Below are 21,436 nucleotides of genomic sequence, written 5' to 3'. Positions count from 1 at the left end.
AACAATGCTTTCCATGTATCAAACCGAACAGACTCACTGAGACCAAGTTCTTTGACCCATCCTCTACAAATATTTATTGTGGGTTGCGCTTTGGGCCAGGGCCTGATCAATCGAATTTGGGCCAGGAAAATCGTGCAACTACAAAAAACTATTTATAACATGTAAGGAAAAAAAAAAACTTTTTAAAGGAAAATATATTTTCTCTCCCTTGACATTTCATTGACCAAATTTTATTAAATTTAATATTAAAAATGTTGTGTGTAAGGACACGATTCTCTGGCAGCCCAATAAGGATGTTGGGCTCGCGCATGAAAGATCCCTCACAATATGATTTGTAGAGAGTGGGCTTAAAAAGCTAGTCGTTGGTCACGGGGCGATGTCCGATCCTGGTTTTAGTGGAATTCAGGTAGAAAAAGGAGTTGGGCCTGAGCATTTAAGCCCTAAGACGTCGCACCCTATGGGATGGGACTCCTCGGAATTGATCCGAGGACCATTGAGGCCTAACCCCGGTTATCCAACGACAGACTTTCTTCAGTGAAGTCCGGTGTTGTTGAGAGGTTCTCCCCCTTATGATCCTTCTCTTTCTCAGGGCAGGCTGGGCCTCTTTTAGATTTGCTTACTTTCTTCTTTTATACTCCTCTGCGTTAATTGTCCTTCGTCCACGTGTAGGGTCAATCTTTGCAAGACGGATACTTGTCCCATCCGTCTAATCCCAGAATTGTTGGGGATGGTTGATAAGGCTGCAGAGTACAGCTCTGTCATGTGTTAGGTCTTATCTGGAAGGGTAGTAAGGGTAACTTCTCCAAGATATTTTGGATCTCTTTACAAATTCGTCCCTATACCAGTTTTACCCCTTAATTCCGATGGGGTTCTGGATCTGCCGAGGACTAAGCTGTCCTCGGCTGCTTTCCAAAGTTGTTTTGTGTTCGGTAATGTAGAGCTTGGGCCACAGCTCTCCTCGGATTGGGCCTTCGAATTTTCCAGGAGCGATTGGGTTTGGTCCTTAAATTATTGGGCCCCACAATAGCCCCTCAAAACCCTTCTATCCGACTTCCGGGTTGGGAAGGAGGGTTTTGGCGAACCCGGGCCTGTAACGTGGCTTACTTGGTTCAATCCCGCATTTATGTGAGCGGTTTTCCACCTGTCCAGGAAGTTAGCCGGTTTTCAAGGGATTCCTTTTAATCCGCTCGCGATCTATTCCTGCCACTTGGCTGTCCCAGACGCGCCCTTAATGAATCCCCTTTACGAGGCTCATTTATGTCCGGCGGCTCATCTGATAAGGTGGAGAAATGGAACGGACGCCTCTTTTTTCTTCGGATTCCTTTAGGAAGCTTGAATGCATTTAATACCCTCCGTTCTGCCCTTCCTATAAGAAGGCAAACAGGAGGCCATCACTTTCGTGCAGACTCCTCTCTTTCCTTCTGAAATTTGAAACCCGTAGCCTTCTCTAGCGCCTACTTAGCCCGTTTATTATACACCATATCAGTATATTCCCATCATAACGAGCGATGAAAGTACCATGCCCCTCCTCAAAACACCATGTTCCGATAAAGCTTGAAATGGCTCGATCGGGGCAAGGATGGCGCAGACTTAAGATCTGTCCCGCCTCTCTTTCAGCCAAAATCCGAAGCAGGGGCTCGTCATGTCGAATTCTCGGCGTGGCTGAGTCGAGAACACCCAATACCAGCACCACTCGGCTCCTCACGAGCGTACCTAACACGGCACCAGTGTGTTAGGAGTCAGGGCTGAGGCAGGGGCGAAGTGCTTCTGCTTCTCCCCTTCTTTGTTCACTGGTGCTTTCCTCCGCCTTCCTCTTATAGTCTTCCCAGCACCAGTTCCGCCCTGGTGCTGTCCTTTTCCCTCTTTTGCTCCTCTCTTTGTCTTTTCATTTCTCCCACTCTTCTTCTCCTCCTTCCCTTACTCATGTCCTCCATCTTCTTCATTGATTTCTTCCTTACTATTTCCTTCTTTTTCGTTCTTTTTTTTTTTTTTTGAAGTGAGTTCTTCTCTTAGTATGAGTAGCAATGAGGCAGAGATCGGAGGGACCTTGAAGACAAGTTTAAAAAGGCGCTTGACCGTTTGCTTATCTGTACTGTGGATGTTAGTACTGCTTCGGCAGCCCCTCTTTTGTATAGGCTGGTTGAAGCCTCTTTTTGTACATTGTAATAATTTTTCATATTAATAAAACTTGTTTCTATTTCACTTTGCATGTTCTGTCTCTTTGTTTTTTATAAATTTGTAAGCGCCGCTCGGCACAATCATATAGCATCTAAATCAATGACGACTAAGACCAAAATACTTAATAATAAAAAGACGTTGCCATAATCTTAATAGAAGTGCTTGGCATAATAAGGCAGACCAATAAAAAGTAATACTTACCACCTTGGCTTGGGTCGAGGACCATGCAAGGCCTTGGTTATGTCCAGAACTTGTAATAATAATAATTTTTGTACTTGGTTTCCCCATAGGCTTGAGTCCGAGGACCATACAAGGCCTTGGTTCTGTCCAGAACTTGTAATAATAATAATTTTTGTACTTGGTTTCCATAGGCTTGAGTTACAAGACCTTGGTTCTGTCAGAACTTGTAATAATAATAATTTTTGTACTTGGAAGGCTTGAGTCCGAGGACATACAAGACTTGGTTCTGTCAGAACTTGTAATAATAATTTTTGTACTTGGTTTCCCCATAGGCTTGAGTCCGAGGACCATACAAGGCCTTGGTTCTGTCCAGAACTTGTAATAATAATAAATTTTTGTACTTGGTTTCCCCATAGGCTTGAGTCCGAGGACCATACAAGGCCTTGGTTCTCTCCAAAACTTGTAATAATAATAATTTTCTGTACTTGGTTTCCCCATAGGCTTGAGTCCGAGGACCATACAAGGCCTTGGTTCTGTCCAGAACTTTATGCCCTCCCTTTTTCTCTTTGCACCTGTCTTTCCTCAGGTGTCTCATAAGTTACCAAGCAGGAAGTTGTCCTCAGTAACGGTTATTCCTTGGTGTGGGCCATAGTCCATGGGCTTCCATGCAGAACGGGCCTGGGCCGCGAATTTATTAGGCCCACAGATTTAGAGGCATTTCCGTAGTCTTTGGTCACGCAGTACTTTTTGGCGTCCCAGTATCCGAGGTGCGCCTTCACGAGGCTCCTTTAATCTCAGGGTTGCAGACGGCATTGGAAATCGAGACGGAGACATTTTGTCTGTAGCGTTCCTTGGGACGCTGCGTGAATTAAATGCCATCACCTCATCTTTTGCATAAATAGGAGAGAAGGTTGCTTTACTTTCACACGAATTCTTCAGTCTCCTCTCTTAGTACATCATGTTTGAGGCGAGGATTGGGGCAAAGGAGCTCTCTCTACCACGAAAGCGTCGTGTCCTCCCGCGACTCCAGATAGTGAGATGCGGGCCAAGGAGGCGTAGACTCAAGAGGATATTTCAGTTCGAGAGAGGGGAAAGGATGTTTCTCCCTCTTTTAGTCAAAATCCGAAACAGGTTCTGGTCATGCCAGATTTTTGGTATGCCCGAAGACGGAATTTCCGCCATCAGCACCGTCTGCCTTGTAGCAGGCAAATTTCTGCGGGGGCTTCCCAACTTCCGGCTCCCTGCATCTTTTCTGTAGATGGTGTTAGATTGAGGTCAGGTTCTTTGGCTGCCTGAGTTATGGGTATGTAGAAGCGTCGAGGAGTAGTTTCCTTAGACGACATCTTGGAACAGTAGCCAACCTCTCCTCTGAGATATCTCCTCGGCATCATCGTTATTCTTTTGTACTTTTCTTTTGCTTACGCAGTTAACTCTAATGTAAGCTGGTTTCAGCTTTTATTGTACACTGTACTGTTCTTTTGTCTTAATAAAAGATGTGTTTATTTCTTTATACATATTTTTTTTGCAACAACCACTTTGGGTCTGAATATTAAGTCAAAACATGCCTTTAACAATATTCTGGACGGAAGAACACTTTAATACAAACCCCTATTAGTTTAAACTCGCAAATATTATCAAGTATAACAATGGTAATCCTCAATAGATTGAATTCATGGAACTAACCGAGATAGCTGCTGAGCGCTGCGTGATGCACGCTAGATGAATATCCGAGAGAGCAGCCGAGCAGCGATGGACTTGGTTCGTGCCCTTGGGATAACATACTGTGCCGTATCGTATCAACCCCTTTGGCACTGGGGATCTGAGGGTAGACCGGGGAACCCGTGCAATTAAAGATTGATCCAACTGTTAACGAGAAGTTCTCTTCGGATGGATTTTGAGGTTTATATGCCATAGTAGTTTCTTCCTTCTTTTTTTTTTTTTTTTTTTTTTTTTTTTTTTTTTTTTTATGTACTTGGTTTCCCCATAGGCTTGAGTCCGAGGACCATGCAAGGCCTTGGTTTGTCCAAAACTGTAAGATTTTTTTATGTACTTGGTTTCCCCATAGGCTTGAGTCCGAGGACCATGCAAGGCCTTGGTTCTGTCCAAAACTTATAAGATTTCTTTTTTGTACTTGGTTTCCCCAATAGGCTTGAGTCCGAGGACCATGCAAGGCCTTGGTTCTGTCTAAAACTTGTAATATTTTCTTTTGTACTTGGTTTCCCCATAGGCTTGAGTCCGAGGACCATGCAAGGCCTTGGTTCTGTCCAAAACTTATGAGCTTTTTTTATGTACTTGGTTTCCCCATAGGCTTGAGTCCGAGGACCATGCAAGGGCTTGGTTCTGTCCAACTTGTAAGATTTCTTTTATGTATTGGTTTCCCCATAGGCTTGAGTGAGGACCATGCAAGGCCTTGGTTCTGTCCAAACTTGTAAGATTTCTTTATGTACTTGGTTTCCCCATAGGCTTGAGTCGTGGACCATGCAAGCTTGGTTCTGTCCAAAACTTGTAAGATTTCTTTTATGTACTCTGTTTCCCCATAGGCTTGAGTCCGAGACCATGCAAGGCCTTGGTTCTGTCCAAAACTTGTAAAGATTTCTTTTATGTACTTTGGTTTCCCCATAGGCTTGAGTCCGAGGACCATGCAAGGCCTTGGTTCTGTCCAAAACTTATGATTTTTCTTTTTTGTACTTGGTTTCCCCATAGGCTTGAGTCCGAGGACATGCAAGGCCTTGGTTCTGTCCAAAACTTGTGAGATTTCTTTATGTACTTGGTTTCCCCATAGGCTTGAGTCCGAGGACCAGCAGGCTTTGGTTTGTCCAAAGATTTCTTTTTGTACTTGGTTTCCCCATAGCTTGAGTCCGAGGACCATGCAAGGCCTTGGTTCTGTCCAAAAGATTTTTTTATGTACTTGGTCCCCATAGGCTTGAGGACATGCAATGTCCAAAACTTGTAAGATTTCTTTTATGTACTTGGCATAGGCTTGAGTCCGAGACCATGCAAGGCCTTGGTTCTGTCCAAAACTTGTAAGATTTCTTTTATGTACTTGGTTTCCCCATAGGCTTGAGTCCGAGGACCATGCAAGGCCTTGGTTCTGTCCAAAACTTGTAAGATTTCTTTTATGTACTTGGTTTCCCCATAGGCTTGAGTCCGTGGACCATGCAAGGCCTTGGTTCTGTCCAAAACTTGTAAGATTTCTTTTATTTGTTTTATTTTTCAACCACCAGCCCCTTCACCAAGGCGGGGACAGTTGGCCTGAGGCCGGAAGCCCCTAGAGACGCCCGCGCCCTTAGCACTGCGAGGCGTAGCCCCTAGCAGAAGCTTACGTCGGAGCAACAACTACATGTCGCCGGAGACGGGGGAAATCCCAGAAATTTCTGCTTGCTAGAGAGCTGACTCCACCGCCACCTGCGCCAACGCGCAAGCTTTCCTACAGACGGCGCCAATTGTAAGGACACGATTCTCTGGCGGCCCAATAAGGATGTTGGGCTCGCGCATGAAAGATCCCTCACAATATGATTTGTAGAGAGTGGGCTTAAAAAGCTAGCCGTTGGTCACGGGGCGATGTCCGATCCTGGTTTTAGTGGAATTCAGGTAGAAAAAGGAGTTGGGCCTGAGCATTTAAGCCCTAAGACGTCGCACCCTATGGGATGGGACTCCTCGGAATTGATCCGAGGACCATTAAGGCCTAACCCCGGTTATCCAACGACGGACTTTCTTCAGTGAAGTCCGGTGTTGTTGAGAGGTTCTCCCCCCTATGATCCTTCTCTTTCTCAGGGCAGGCTGGGCCTCTTTTAGATTTGCTTACTTTCTTCTTTATACTCCTCTGCGTTAATTGTCCTTCGTCCACGTGTAGGGTCAATCTTTGCAAGACGGATACTTGTCCCATCCGTCTAATCCCAGAATTGTTGGGGATGGTTGATAAGGCTGCAGAGTACGGCTCTGTCATGTGTTAGGTCTTATCTGGAAGGGTAGTAAGGGTAACTTCTCCAAGATATTTTGGATCTCTTTACAAATTCGTCCCTATACCAGTTTTACCCCTTAATTCCGATGGGGTTCTGGATCTGCCGAGGACTAAGCTGTCCTCGGCTGCTTTCCAAAGTTGTTTTGTGTTCGGTAATGTAGAGCTTGGGCCACAGCTCTCCTCGGATTGGGCCTTCGAATTTTCCAGGAGCGATTGGGTTTGGTCCTTAAATTATTGGGCCCCACATTGTGTATTAACCTATCATTTGCTTAAGGGTAGGTTTCCAAAATTATCTTATTTCATAATTAAAATTTAATATTTTTAATTTTTAATTAAAGTGTATTTTAAAATATTAAGTGTGAATTTTGCTTATTAATTTTTTCTTTTTTCAATGGGCTATGGAAAGATTTGTTATTGCATGTGTTTTGGTGCTTAATAAATTTTGCATTTTTATTCTAAGTTTATACGTTACTATTTTTACTAACCATGGTTAAATATTTGCAAAGGGATTCTTATAAAAATTTAGAATATTTCTTTATTAATATAAACAAAAGAGGGAGGGGGAAGTGTTATTTTCTTCAAACCTCAAGGGAGGGAAGTGTTTTTGCTCTTCAAGTTTGGGGTGAAATGTCATTTTCCCAAATCTCAAGGGAGAAGAGTGTAGTTACCCCAAATTATTATTATTATCTATATATATATATAAAACCGAAGCTTTTGGAGCTCCCACAATTTTCCACATCATCATTTTAATTTATAAAAAAATTTAATTTTTTAAACTAAATAGTAAATACTATAGGAAACCTTTGACAAACCCGACTATAGCCCATAGGTTTTCTGTCAAACACGAAAACAAATCTCTTCCGGAAAAATATTGAAAACCCTAAACACCCTCCCCAACTTTCTTCTCTCTTTCCCACCCATGACATAGCCACCGTTGTTCGTTGCCGTCACTATCAGCCACCATAGCCATCAAGTTTGTATCTTTGCCACTTTCTCTGTTTAACTTCAACCTGATAGTTTTAGAAAAACCCCAATATATTTGGTAAATCCTTCAATCCATGGCCCTCTAAATCTAAATACTAACACACAAAAAACCGCAGATAATACATTCTAAATCATCCTAGATCATTATTTAAAAAATAAAAAAACAAACAAACAAATTAAACTATATTACTGTGCCTGTGCTGTGCACTCGCACCACCAGTTGCTCACCACATGTCGTCCTCTCAACTCCAGCTCCAGTCCAAGCCAGCACCATTGGTATATATCTCTCTCGTGCTTTGTTTAGTTACTGTTAAGTGGTTTACTGCTTTTGTTGTCTTTCTTTTGACTTTTGAGAAACTGTGTGCTGTATAAACTTACTGCTCTACTTCAACAATTTAAGTTCCTTGACTTCTAAACGTGTGGCTGTCTATTGATTTCATTAAAAAAATAAAAATAAAACTTGTGGCTGTCAAGTTTAAAGTTTTACCGTGGTTTTTTTTTTTTTGAAAACTTCAGACTATGTACTAACTGAATGCAGGGAACTTGCTAATATGATAGCAAGACAAACTCCAAATTTTGTGTTGTAAGCTCTTTGTCTAGTTTCAAAAAAAAAGTTTAAAGTTTTACCGTGTTTTTTTTTTTTTTTAAGTTTTACCATGTTGTTGAGAGAAAGAATGTTATATATAATCTAATATAGTATATAATAGGCTATAATAAATATGTATCTATAAAATAGTTAATGTATTTATACAAGGGTATGACTTTTGAGATAAATACAAACAATTACTTAATAATAATTTGATTATTCACACTTTTTTTTTCTTTTTAAATGAGCTGTATACATGAAAACCATTCACAATTTGTGCATATTCTTTATAAAAACAAATGTTCAAGTTTCAAAAGCTATTGTCAATCATCTTTTCAAAATGCTAAAAATGTATTTGTTGAACCCCTAGAAAGCCTAATGTTTGGCTTTACATCAAATTTGTTTCAGTAAACAGTAGATTTAGCAATAGTGTTTATTGAAACTATTGATAGTGTATGATTTGCAAAATAAATTAGAGCAAAAAATGGATTTGCGTAGTGAGGCTGTTGTATGTTTTTTTTTTTTGCTAAATTGAATTTGAATTTTAGCCTTGAGCCAAGTAAACATACAAAGGTTGCAATCCTCTTTGCAAATAGTTTCCTCATTGTCTTTAATGTTGCTTTAGTTTCCAACGTTACACTTTTAACGTAACATTACACATTCTTTTTCTTTCTTAATCTTTTTTTCTTTTAAATTCTTGGTGGGCAAATCAGCCTCTCACTAATTTTTTTTGTTTTTTTTAACGTGAGATTGGTTAATTATAATTTTATTTAACTATCCCGTGCATCGCACGGGTTAGTGACTAGTTATTATTATTATTGTTAAGTCCGAGAGAGAGGGAGACTATCTAGTTCCAGAACAATCTATCCCCTTTGTTCGATGTTGTTGTATTTGAAAGGGAATAGTTCTTAGCCAAAAAAAAAGGAATAGTTGAATTATAATTTTATACACGCACGCGAGAGAAATCGTTTAAAGTTACTAACTTTATTTCATAATATATATATATATATATCAAAAAAAAAGTTACTAGCCAAAACTCAAAAAGGTGGGCCCCACTGAAATGTAAAGTTGTTTGATAGTTTTTGAGTTAGAGTCATGGAATATGAGTTCAGCATTTAAGATGTTCCCAGAATTTGAGTTATGAGTTATGAGTGTGTGGGGCTCCACCAATTTGTCATAATTTTGGAGTTAAGGAGTGAGACATGCAACTGAGATCTGGAACCAAATAAAAAGTAGAGAGAGTTTTGAGTCATAGTAGAGATAGAGATGTGAGATATGGGATTTGGGTTTGAGTGATGAGAAACGAGCGATGGGTTTTGAGTTTTGAGTTAAAAGCAAACCAAACACCCTCCAAGTTTTGCCATGTTTTCATTACCTAATTCTCAATTTTCATAACTCAATTCCCAAATTTTGTAGGCCCCACCTCATTTCAGTTTATTTGGCTTAGTTTCCTAACTCAATACTCAAAAAATTGAGTTTAAGTTGTGGAAATTGAGAACAAATTTTTATTGTTTACAAGTTATGAGTTACCATGTCATTTTTGTAAATTTAATCACATGTATGGGGCCTAGCTTATGCCTTCTCTCATCAAGTGAGCCTACATTTATTAGGAACTTACCAAATTAATCTCTTTTTCTTTCTTTCTTCTTCTTTCTTCCTTTTATTCTTTGCAAACGCTCATCACAAGAGTTACATCATTTTTTAAATTATAAATTGCCACTAGATTTAATGATGAAAGCTTATCGAATTTGTCAACTGCCTCCAGATTTAATGTTACCAATTACGTGACAATCCCTTGTTAAAAGTGATGGTAATGGGAAGCCATACTTACAATAATTTCAAAATTAAAAAAGAGTTAAATTTTGAAATAGAGAATGTGATAACACAGTGAAAGTCATGGATGGCTAATAAGGATGGTGCGCCATATGGTACAAGTAATTGTCCAAGTCTCACGTATAAGTAGTGAGTACATTCAAAACAAATGACACTTTCTCAATCTAATTACTCTTACTTTCTTCAACGTTATTATCTCTACTTTAGGGTATTTTGTAATCCTTTTAGGTGTTGATGTAACTAAGCAGTCTTGTTTCTATATCAATTATCATAGTTGATTTATTGTGTTTGAATGTATTGATGATAATGGTTCTATTTAGTTACACCCGTAATACATAACCCCCCTTCTAATAGCATTTAACAGTGTTCTACGGGAGAGCTTATTCACTGCTTGCTCAAGCGAAATTATCATGTCCAGAATTTTGAATTTTGCTTGAGGGAGGGGGGGACGTATTCCATATTTTAACCCTACTTTATGAACTGATATAAACTACTTGTTGAAAGACTTTTAGAAGTATGATAAATGATTGTACAAGAGCTAAACCTATCTAATTTTGTTCATTTTCTTAAGCCTAAACAAAGAAATGATACTTTTTTATTATAATAATAATAATAAATAAATAAATAAAAATAAAAACCACGTATCCTTAAGACCTAAACTTCTCTTAAAATTGCAAAAAAAATCTTTTCCACTAAGTTTAGCACAACAAATATTTAAAAAGGTTTCATGAAAGGATTCATATAGAAGAAGTCCAGGGGTTCTAAAGTTGTTATAACATCAATGAATTGGTTGTTGGGTCAATAGAAACTAATGATAAAGGTTTTGTGAGTAGCCAATAAAATGGCTCTTTTATAGTGAATTTCCTTATCATCATAGTGGTTTTCCCATAGAAAGGATTCTTCCTATGTTTTCTACCTTGTTACGAAATCTTGTATTGTGTTTTTACTGCTCTATTATTAATATTGCTTTAGTTTTTTTTTTTTTTAAAGGAACTGTTATTGCTTTAGTTTTTTTTTTTTTTTTTTTTTTTTTTTTGAGAAATGTTATTGCTTTAGATTTGGTATATGATAATTGTGGTTAATATATCTGCTTGTATTTGGAAGTCATACTTAAACTTGTTAATTAATTGTTTATTCCGTGGTATAAATTACTTTGGATCTAAATAGAAACTTTTTCAATTAGTATCATTGCAATTAAAACACAAATGGACCTTATCCAACCCTTGGTCCATGAATGATGCGAAGTTATGGAAGATCTCATTGTCCAGCAACTTATGGAAACTGCAAATTGCAGTCAAGCCCAAAACTAGGATGGACCAAGTCCGACAATGAATTCACCAAACCCTTTGCCAAAATGAATTGGACTGGGCTAACAGTCCTTGATCAACAAACACGGGCTCTAAGATCAGAACCTAAAACCTCAAAAAGATTGACTCATGGTAATCATTTTTGACACTAAAGAAAATCATACTATTAAGTATTAATTACTGATTATATGGTAAAATGATACTTTTCTTCCTCTAATTACTGAGAAGGACGAACACTTCAATCCAATAGTTACATTCATACCTTATCTTGAAATACTTGTTTTGCATTCAATATATATTATAAATTATAACATAACTTGCATTTGAGTTGGGTTGTCCATGGATTGGGTCATCGGATTTAGGCTAAAACTCTTAAATCTCACATTGATGCACACCCTTGGATTTGGACTGAAACTTTTATATATCACACACCCATACATCTATATTTTGTTAGACATTTTTTTTTATAAGTAAAGAAAATTTTATTCAAAAAAAAAAGGAGTTACCCAAGTATATTGGAAATATACAGGAAGTGACCAAAACAATCTGATAATTACAAGCATTCATCAAAACATGGACCAAAAAAATAGAATGACTTCCTATGATAGACATACAATCTGATAATGTTTTTAAAAAAGAAAAGTTTTAAGTCGTCTATAGTCCTTTCAGAAATCTTCAAAACACTGGTTGTTTTTCTCCCGTCAAATGCACCACATCAAACAATGAGAGACAATCTATTCTTTTCACTCATGTCAAATATTTATTTCAATCAACAAATGTTATTTTATGCTAAATTTCGGTTTGTCCTTGTTTCCATTGCTTTGTGAGAATGGTGTTCTGATTGCTTTGTATATTTTGGATTTGATTATTTTGAAGCTTTTGACAAATGGGTTGTAATTTGTTTTGTATGTAGATTCACCTTTAGAAAAATAACTTTGGGAAAACTCATTGTTACAATGCAATATTGTTCATTATTCAAGTAATTGGATTTTTTTTTTATAAGTCTAGCAATATTTTTGTTTGTACTTAGTGTTTTTGGGTTTGACGATTTTCAAGATGTTGACAAATGGGTTGTTTTGTGGTCACCTTGTGGAAGTAGCTCTCTCCAAAAAGAAGAAATCATTCTTAGAAATCCCATATTGTTCTTTCTTTTTGTTGGAAGTGGGTTTTTCTTTTTAAACTGAATTATATTTATCTTTGGAATATATGAATGAAGCACCCATCATTATGTATAGTCAAGGTTATTAGGATCGAGATCCTACACAGAATTGGTGAGAGGGTTCAAGGATCAGATTGTAAGATCGGCATGAGGATCATAAGATCCTACTTTCCGATTAAGAAAAATATTAAAAAATACCCATAATTATAATTCATAATATATATTAAAGAAACATTGAAAAAATGTAAATTTTGACACAAATTAGTGGAATTACTAAGAAAGTACCAAATTACAAATCACTACAAGAAAAAATTCTTATTGCAACGAAATTTTTTGTTGCAATAAATTTCAAAATGTTGCAATCTATTGCAATGAAAAAAAAATTGTTGCCAATTGTTGCAGTAAAGTCTGTGGCACTATTGCAACAAAAATTTCATTGCAATAGAGTTTTGTTGCAATAAAGTCACTCAATTACGCATAAATGTATTTATTTACTAAATCTATGTCCTAGCTATTGATGGGGCTCTAAGGAGATACACATCTATGAATACTTTAAACACAATTTTTCACAACACTTTTTAAACCACATTTTTCAAATAATTTTGAATAACAATACTTAAATGCTACCAACAAGCCCTAAAACTTAAGCAAACAGGCCCTAAAACTTAAGTTGATACCTCACCAACCGAAAATCTGATAACCCAATCCACAGAAAGCCCAACCCAAATGCAAGTCTTATTATATACAAATATATTCAAGTCCCATTTTCTGCCTTAAAGAATCTGACAAAGAAATCCCCAAAAGAAATTGAAGAGCAAAAAAAGGAAATTGAAAGAGCAACTCGATGAGGAATTCAAATTTGATTGTATGCTTAATTTTTTTTGTTCTTTTCTTTTCTGTTAATTATTCTTTGCTTCTACTGTATTAATTTTTGCTTCTTGTTCATTTCTTTTTAGGTTCTTGACATTCTATTGAGATTAGGTTCCAGTTTCGTACATAATCCCAAGACTTTAGGTTCTCGCATTGCAAAGCCTATACCAAATGCAAAAACAGCAACAGCAATTGCAATTCCTAAACCAAACTCAGTCACAAAAACAGCAACACCAACAAAAGCTTACATGTTAAAAGGTAACTTTTCTTTTATTATTTTTACATATTTTGAAAATGTAATAGATTGGATTGCATGTTCTTAACTAATTCTTTCATTAGTAATTTCTCTTCTAATATGTCCAGCTTCTTTGAGTGAATTGCCTTCCTTTTGAGATGTTGGGAAGTTCTTCCTAGATTCAAGAACTTTAAAATTGGAATATTGCCACAAACACCTAGAAATGCACCGAGTATTTCACACCCACTCACAAGTATTCCCCTCTCCTGGGCAACACCACAATACAAAAGGCACTGAGTGTGAAATATTTGGCAATTTTTTGGTGTCTCTAGCAATTTCTTTAAAGTTGACGTGTCATCAATGTCAAGCTGATTGCCTGACTGTATTCCTATATTTCAGATGAAACTCATGATGACATATAGTCTATCTAATATGAAGTAGGGTGTTTATTCTTCACAACGGTGTTTATTTATGACTCTATTCTTTCCTTGTTGAGCATAATTGGCCCAATGATGATTTAATCTAATTTATGTTATTTGTTTCTAGCAGACTTACTCTTGCACATGCGCACACACATGTATATATACTTGGGATCTAGATTCAAGCGTGCTGCTTTAGTTAAAAAATTTGTACTACATTTTATACTTGGAGAGAGTATAATAGGAAAAAGGTTCCATGTTATTTGTAAGGGTATCACATCTCACAAAGATAGGAAAACTTGTGGTACGCATGTTATATTATACTATACTATACTTTCTCCCAAAAAAAAAAAAAAATACTATACTATACTATATTATATTAGTTTGTAGATGCTAACCTATATTATATTAGTTTGTAGGGTAGTTAGCATTTTATTAATATAATATCAAGTAAAGGCTACTTTATCATGATGTTGGTATGTTTGAATATGTGTTAAAAAGTTCAATCCCTCCCCAACGACACCAAAAAAACCGGGTTGAACTTCTAACAACCTGCCCACTTTTCAGAATTTCTCATTTTGTAGGTACTCCAATTTATTTGGAGGAGGCGGTTAGAAAACCCGACTTTACAAGTTCTTTTAACCTATTTGTTAATGGGCTCTGAGGTGGTGTCCCCCTCTTTTTATTTTTGAATAAGTGATATAATTTCTTCGAAAAAAGAAAACAATTGAATTCACTAATTTAATAGTTGTGAAACTGTACTAAACTCCTAAATTACCACAATTGAATTCATGTCTTGCATATTATAAACTGACATAATATACAATCCAAATAAGCAAATGTTCAACCCCAATGTATATGGATTCCTCATACAAAAAGCTCATAGTAAGTGGGAACACATAACAAAGTACAAAATTTCATTCAATCATGACGAGTTTAAATCATCTTACATCTTATCTCGAAACTAGTGTTGTTCTTAGGGAACAAAACGAGTTACTTGTTTATTCTGATTTCTCCTAGAAAAATGCAATAGAGTTTGTTCAAAAAAGTTCTTTGTTGGAAGGAGAGGTCATTATTGCTTGGGCCAAATGTCTATTTAGTAATGACCCACCTATTAAATACTTCAAAATTTAGAGTGATGCTAAAAGTATTGTTAATTTTTTAATTGATGAAGATGGTTGCAATGATGTTAATCTAATAGATTTCAAAAGAAATTTTGTTCTTCCTCACAATTTAAAGGTTATATGGATAAATAGGGAACTCAATGGAATTGCACATAACCTTGCACAATATGCTTTTGCACGTGAAATACTGGGAAATCTTAATCGTAACATGGAGATTGCCTTTGAAACAACGAGGAGGGAAGAAGTGTTATTTTAAAAGTGGTTTTTCCACTTGTTTGATCGTAACTATATTAGAGGATTTTAGGAGGAGACTGCTTAAGGTCAAATGTGGAAGTAGCAGTAACAACAATTCTGACACAGAAACTTGGCCAATGTTACTTGATGGCTTTAACTCCAACGTAAGAACTATTAACAATTAAATGAACCATAAGTTTATATGTTTGCTATTTTAAAAAAAATATATATATATTTATTGATGGATATAGTTTCTTATTTTTATTTCTATTTTAATTTTTTTTTTGCAAATTTAAGTTAGGCCATAACTGACAAAGTAATAAGTTCATTTGTACTACGATTTTGCAATGTTGAATTATCTGGCCCATGGTATGAAATGGAAGGTGTGCCACTTTTTACAATAGTGTTATAGTGAAAATTTAAAATTACATGTTTTTAAAATATTTTCATATTGATAGTGTTGTCATATAATACAATAACATATTCAATGTTAGAAGAGTTATGAGTCATTCTCAACAAAATACATTAATACATGATTCTCAAAAAAAAAAAAAAAAATTAGTACATAGTAAATAACTATGTATATTGATATTATTTTTTTATATTATAAATGTTTTAGTTTTCAACTATTTAAGCTTATTGAGTTGTTCCAGACACTTCCAAGGTTCTATCCTATGGTAAGTTTTCTTCCTCATAATACTATGTTCTTTTTGTTTTTACTTGAGATCATAATGTTCTTTTAATGAAATGTAATGTTAAGAACTTGTATATCTACATAATGTTCTTAACCATAATATTAATTTTTTGTTGCATGTTATCTAGTTTGATTTAAGAATATAATGTTCTTAACCATAATATTATTATTATTATTATTTTTGCATGTTATCTAGGTTGATTTAAGAAATCAATCGAAGAAGGTGATTGAAGTATCTATATAATTAATTTCTTCTTATTTTAATTTCATCAGTATTTTGTTCACATGGTGAAAGAGGTATGTATATAATTAATTTCTTTTATAGGAATTAGGAATACATCTACACAACTACCTAGAGCCGGAGAAGGAAGAAAGAATGAAAGCTCTTTACCAAACACGTTAACACATCATTGACTACAAGAATGTGGGTTTTAAATTTTTTTTTTTTATTATTTATAATTATACACATGTTTTTTATTATGATTTTGTTTTTATTTTTTTTATTTTTAAATTTAGGGCAAGCTTGTCTTACTAACGAAGTATGATGTGCTTTACAAACTGGGAAGCACAAGTGCACTATTTCGGTCAACGCACCCGTGTTGAACTCGGCGAGACGCGTTGTGTGGCCTAGACGCAACTGTACATGTGTCCCCTGACCATTTTTTTTCCCCGACGTAGCCTAATACAGTCCGAAATAGTACCCGGTATGACTTGATATGTGTCGATATACTTATGAAAAAAAGTTAATTATATGAAAAAGAAGACTTCTGACTTGAGAGCTAGGAAGTACGGGCGTGGATTCGGGTTCGGGTGCAATGCGACTACACGACAATTTTTGAAAACGTAGGACACGAGTGTGGCAGGACACATTTATTAATTAATTACTAAATATATTTTTATTTATATTTTCTATATATTGCTCAGCATTTTTTTAATTAATTATTTTCTATATATTTTATTAATTATTAAATCAAACCGTATCGGACTGCATTAGTAAAAAAAATTGTTAGGGGATACGTGTACAACCGCACGACGTGTTCGATCAAATCTGGTGTGGTTATATTGACAAAAATGGCGCACCCATGCTTCCTTGCATATGAGTGAACATGTCCTTGCACAATTTTAACAATAGTTTGAAAAATATAATATCAACCCACATATACAATAAAGATACTAAATTCAAAATCCTCTCAATTTAACTAAGTAAAAAAATACTGTCAACAACCCAGGTGACTTTACTAGCAACAGATTGTTTGGCCTTCTTTACCTGCAAATAAGAAAAAAAATAATGTCAATAACATCAAACAATTAAACCATGTCAAGGGCCTTATTATTGCCTTATTTTTGAGCTATAGATACTTGCTGGTTCATGACCCTGCACAATCAATTTCATCTATGACTAATAGCTTAGAAGTTAGCACATATATAAGCTTAAATCGGATCATGATTCCACCTTTGTCTTGTCTGGCTACATCCTCAAATGAAACCCATTCCTCACAGGTGTGGCAAGATACGTTCATTAATTAATTATTAGATATATTTTTATTTTTATTTTCTATATATTGCTAAACATCTTTTTCTTCATATAATGGTAAATATATTTATCAATTTAAGAGCAATGGTAGAAAATAAAGTGAATACATAACCATTACATGATGTTCATAAATTAGAATACAATATCGAAAGTTTGAAACTAAAACTAAATAAAAGATAAGTTTGAAATTAATGTTTTTTTAATAAGTATTTCGGCCCATATTGGGTCCTATTTCGAACCGTATCGGGGCCACATAGGTAAAAAAAAAAAATTCATTAGGGGATGCGAGTGCAACCACATCCAAGCCGCATTACGCATCCCACAAAGTTCGACGCGAGTGCGCCAACGAAGATGGCGCACCCGTGCTTCCTTGCTTGAGAGAGAGACTGAGAGATAAATGTGATAAACAAACTTTAAAAATTGAAACAACAACAATTCACATGTGAAAAGTTTTATTAACCATTGGAAAGTGAGTTGAAAGGAAATTAAGAAACTTCCAGGAAGTTCCTGGTTATAAATAACACAATTGCTTCACTTCCTTTTAGTATAACTCTTCAATTCATTTGTTTTTTATTCAGCACTTCACTTTAGGCATTTTTCAAAAAAAAAAAAAAAAAAAACACTTCACTTTAGGATATTGATTTAATTTGAAAAAATTACTTTGAAACTTAATTACTCTTCAGATGTATTTCTCTCACAGTAATGGTGCCAATAATAATAACGCTCACATGTATTTCTCTCACAATAATGATGCCAATAATAATAATGTAACATTTATATATGTAAGGACGCGTTTCGTGGCGGACCGTAACAGTGTCGGGTTCGCACGTGAAAAGGCCCCTAACAATATCATTTGTAGAGCGTGGGTTTGGAAGGCTAGGCCTTGGTTGATAGGCGGTGAGTTTTTCGCGGTGTTCGTACCAGTTTAAGTTTTCCTACACCTCTGGAGTCTTTCTCCTGGAGGTGGGCTGGGAGGCTCAGGTTTCTGGCCATTTTTCCCAACCCCCTCTATAGATTACTTACTCTTCCTTTTATACTAGCTCGCGTCCACTGTCCTTCGTCCACGCGTAGGGTTAAACTATCCAAGGTTGATACTTGTCCTATCAGTCCATACTCAAAGTCGTTAGGGATGGTTGTAAAAGCCAAAGAATACGGCTCTGTCGGGTTCAGAACATTAAATGATAATAACAGCAGCTTTCCCCGGATATTTTAGATCTTTTTTCCGAGTTTCAGTTTTATACCATTTTTACCCTTCTTTACGAGGGGGAACTTTGGGTCTGCCGAGGACTGAGCTACCCTCGGCGGTACCCAAAGTCTATTTTGTTGAACTTGGGCCATAATCCTCCTCGGCTTGGCCCATAAATCATTTACGCCCTACATTAGCCCCTCAAAACCCGGCTGTCCAACCTCTGGGCTGGACAGGGGGGTTTTTGTGACGCCAAAATTCTTCCTGTGGCCCAATCCATTCGGCCTATTAAACACGCTGGCGGTTCCTCATATGCCCAAGAGATTCACCGGTCTACGAGATAGTTTTTAATTTCGCGCTTGAGGCGTTCTTATCGCTTGGGGTATCCAAAACGAGCTTTGAATAATCACTATTTACGAGACTACTTTAATTCGACGGTTTATTTTGATGGGGTGGAGAAGTGGAACCGGCGTGTTTGGGTTTGCTGATTCCTTTGGAGATCTGAACCTATTAAATGCCCCCCGCTCCGCCCTCTGTATAAGTAGAACAGGAGGAGGTTATTGTTTTTACCAAAAATCCCTTTTCATCCCCCTGCGACTCTGGAATACTTAGCCTCCCTTAGGATTCGGTTTACTCGCTGGTTTATACACTTAATCGTAAAATACTTTACCATAACAATAAGGGATGCAAAAGCCCCACCCCTCCCAAAAACGCCACGTTCCGATAAAGTTTATCATGACTCGATCGGGACAAGGATGGCGAAGACTCAAAATCAACCTCATCCTTCTTTAAGTCAAAATCCGAAGTAGGGACTCGTCACATCAAACTTTCGACGTGACTGAGTCGAGAACACCCAAGATCGTCACCATCCGGCTCCTCACGAGCGTACCTAATATGGCACCGGTGTGTTAGGAGTCAGGGCTGAGGCAGGGGCTAAGTGCTTCTGCTTCTCCCTCTTTTGCTCCTTGGTGCCCTCCCCCTCCCTCTTCTTATTGTCTTCCCAGCACCAGTTCCGCCCTGATGCTGTTTCTTTTCTATCTTTTGTTCCTCTCTTTGTCTCTTCATCTCTCTCTCCTCTTCTCCTCCTTCTTTACTCATGTCCTCCATTTTCTTTATTCATCCCCTTCATCTTCGTCATTGATTTCTTCCTTACTATTTCCTTCTTCTTCATTCATTTTCTTTTTTAAAGTGAGTCCCTCTCTTAGTATGAGCAGCAATGAGGCAGAGATTGGAGAAACTTTGAAGACGAGTTTAAAAGACGCTTGACAGTTTACTTTTTTGTACTACAGATGTAATGGTTGCTTAGGCAGTTTACATTTTGTATAGGCTCGTTTGAGCCCCTTTTTGTATGTTGTAATGATTTTTTATATTAATAAAAATTGTTGTCTACCTTATTTCGCATGTTATGTCTCTATGTTTTCATAAATTTGCAAGCGCTGCTCGGCACAATAATGTAGCATCTAAATCAATGACGACTAAGACCAAAATATTTGATAATAAAATGATGTCGCCATAGCTTTAATAGAAGCGCTTGGCACAATAAGGCCGACCCGTAAAAAAAAAAATAGTACTTACCCGGAACTAGCCGAGGAGAAAACCGAAGGCTTGATGCCGTGTGAGAAATAACCATCCGAGGACATATCCCCTGCCAAATGAATAGCCCTCTTATACGACTAAATGCTGAGGCGTTCCGCCACCTTCCTTACACCCTTATTGGCCTTAACCTTCTATGGTGTTTAAGCCGTGGACGAAGTGACTTGACGTTTTTATCAAGTAACCCATCTTACTAAGTTCGAACCTTTTCTTATCTAAGTGTTCGGTTTCTCCATTGGCTTGGGTCCGAGGACCATACACGGCCTTGGTACCGTCCGACACTTGTAACTTTTATTTTTTGTACTTGGTTCCCCCATAGGCTTGAGTCCGAGGACCATGCAATGCCTTGGTTTCGTCCATGGGCCCCTGTGCTGAACCGGGCTTGGGCCGCGAATCTATTGGGCCCACAAATTAGGGGGTATTTTCATAATTTTAGGTCACACGGTATTTTTCGGGCGTCCCGGTGTTCGAGGTGCTCCTTCTCGAGACTCCTTTATCTTCAGGGCTGCAGACGATATTGGAAGTCGTGCCAAATACGTTTTGTCTGTAGCGTTCCTTGAGACGCTGCGTGAATTAAATGCCACCACCTTATCTTTTAACATAAATAGGAGAGAAAGTTGCTCTATCCACACACAAATCCTTCAGGTTCCTCCCTTAGTTCATCATGCTTGAGGCAGGGCTTGGGAAAAAGGAGCTCCCTCCGCCACAAAGGCGTCATGCCCCCTCGAGGCTCAGAGTAGGGAGGTACGGGCCAAGGAGGTGCAAGTTCAAGGGAGCATTCCATTTCGTCATAGGGGAGAGGGTCTTTTTCCCTCTTTTAGTCAAAATCCGAAGCAGGTTCTGGTCGTGCCAGTTTTCCGGTATGTCCAAAGAAGGAATTTCCACCATCAGCACTGTCTGCCTTGTAGCAGGCAAATTTTTGTGGGGGCTTCCCAACCTCAAGCTCCTAGCACCTTTTCTGTAGATGGTGTTAGCCTGAGGTCAGGTTCTTTTGCTGCCTGAGTTATGGGCATGCAGAAGTGTCGAGGAATAGTTTCCTTAGACAATAACTTGGCGCAGTAGCCAACCTCTCCTCTGAGCTGTCCCCATGGCCTTATCTCAACTCGCTTGTATTTTCCTTTACTTATGTAGTCAGCTTTAATGTAAGCTTGTTTCAGCTTTTCATTGTACACTGTATAGTTCCTTTGTCTTAATAAAATATGTGTCTATTTCTCCATACATATCTTCCTTCTCCGTAACAACTACTTTATGCATGAATATTAAATGCAAGCTTGCCCTTAAGGATATTCCAGGCAGAAAAAATGCTTTAACACAGGTTCCTTCTAATTTAAACTCACAAATATTATCAAGTATAACAAT

Source organism: Quercus lobata, chromosome 3 (assembly GCF_001633185.2).
Source record: "Quercus lobata isolate SW786 chromosome 3, ValleyOak3.0 Primary Assembly, whole genome shotgun sequence".
Classification (NCBI taxonomy): domain Eukaryota; kingdom Viridiplantae; phylum Streptophyta; class Magnoliopsida; order Fagales; family Fagaceae; genus Quercus; species Quercus lobata.
This window is presented reverse-complemented; position numbering follows the sequence as displayed.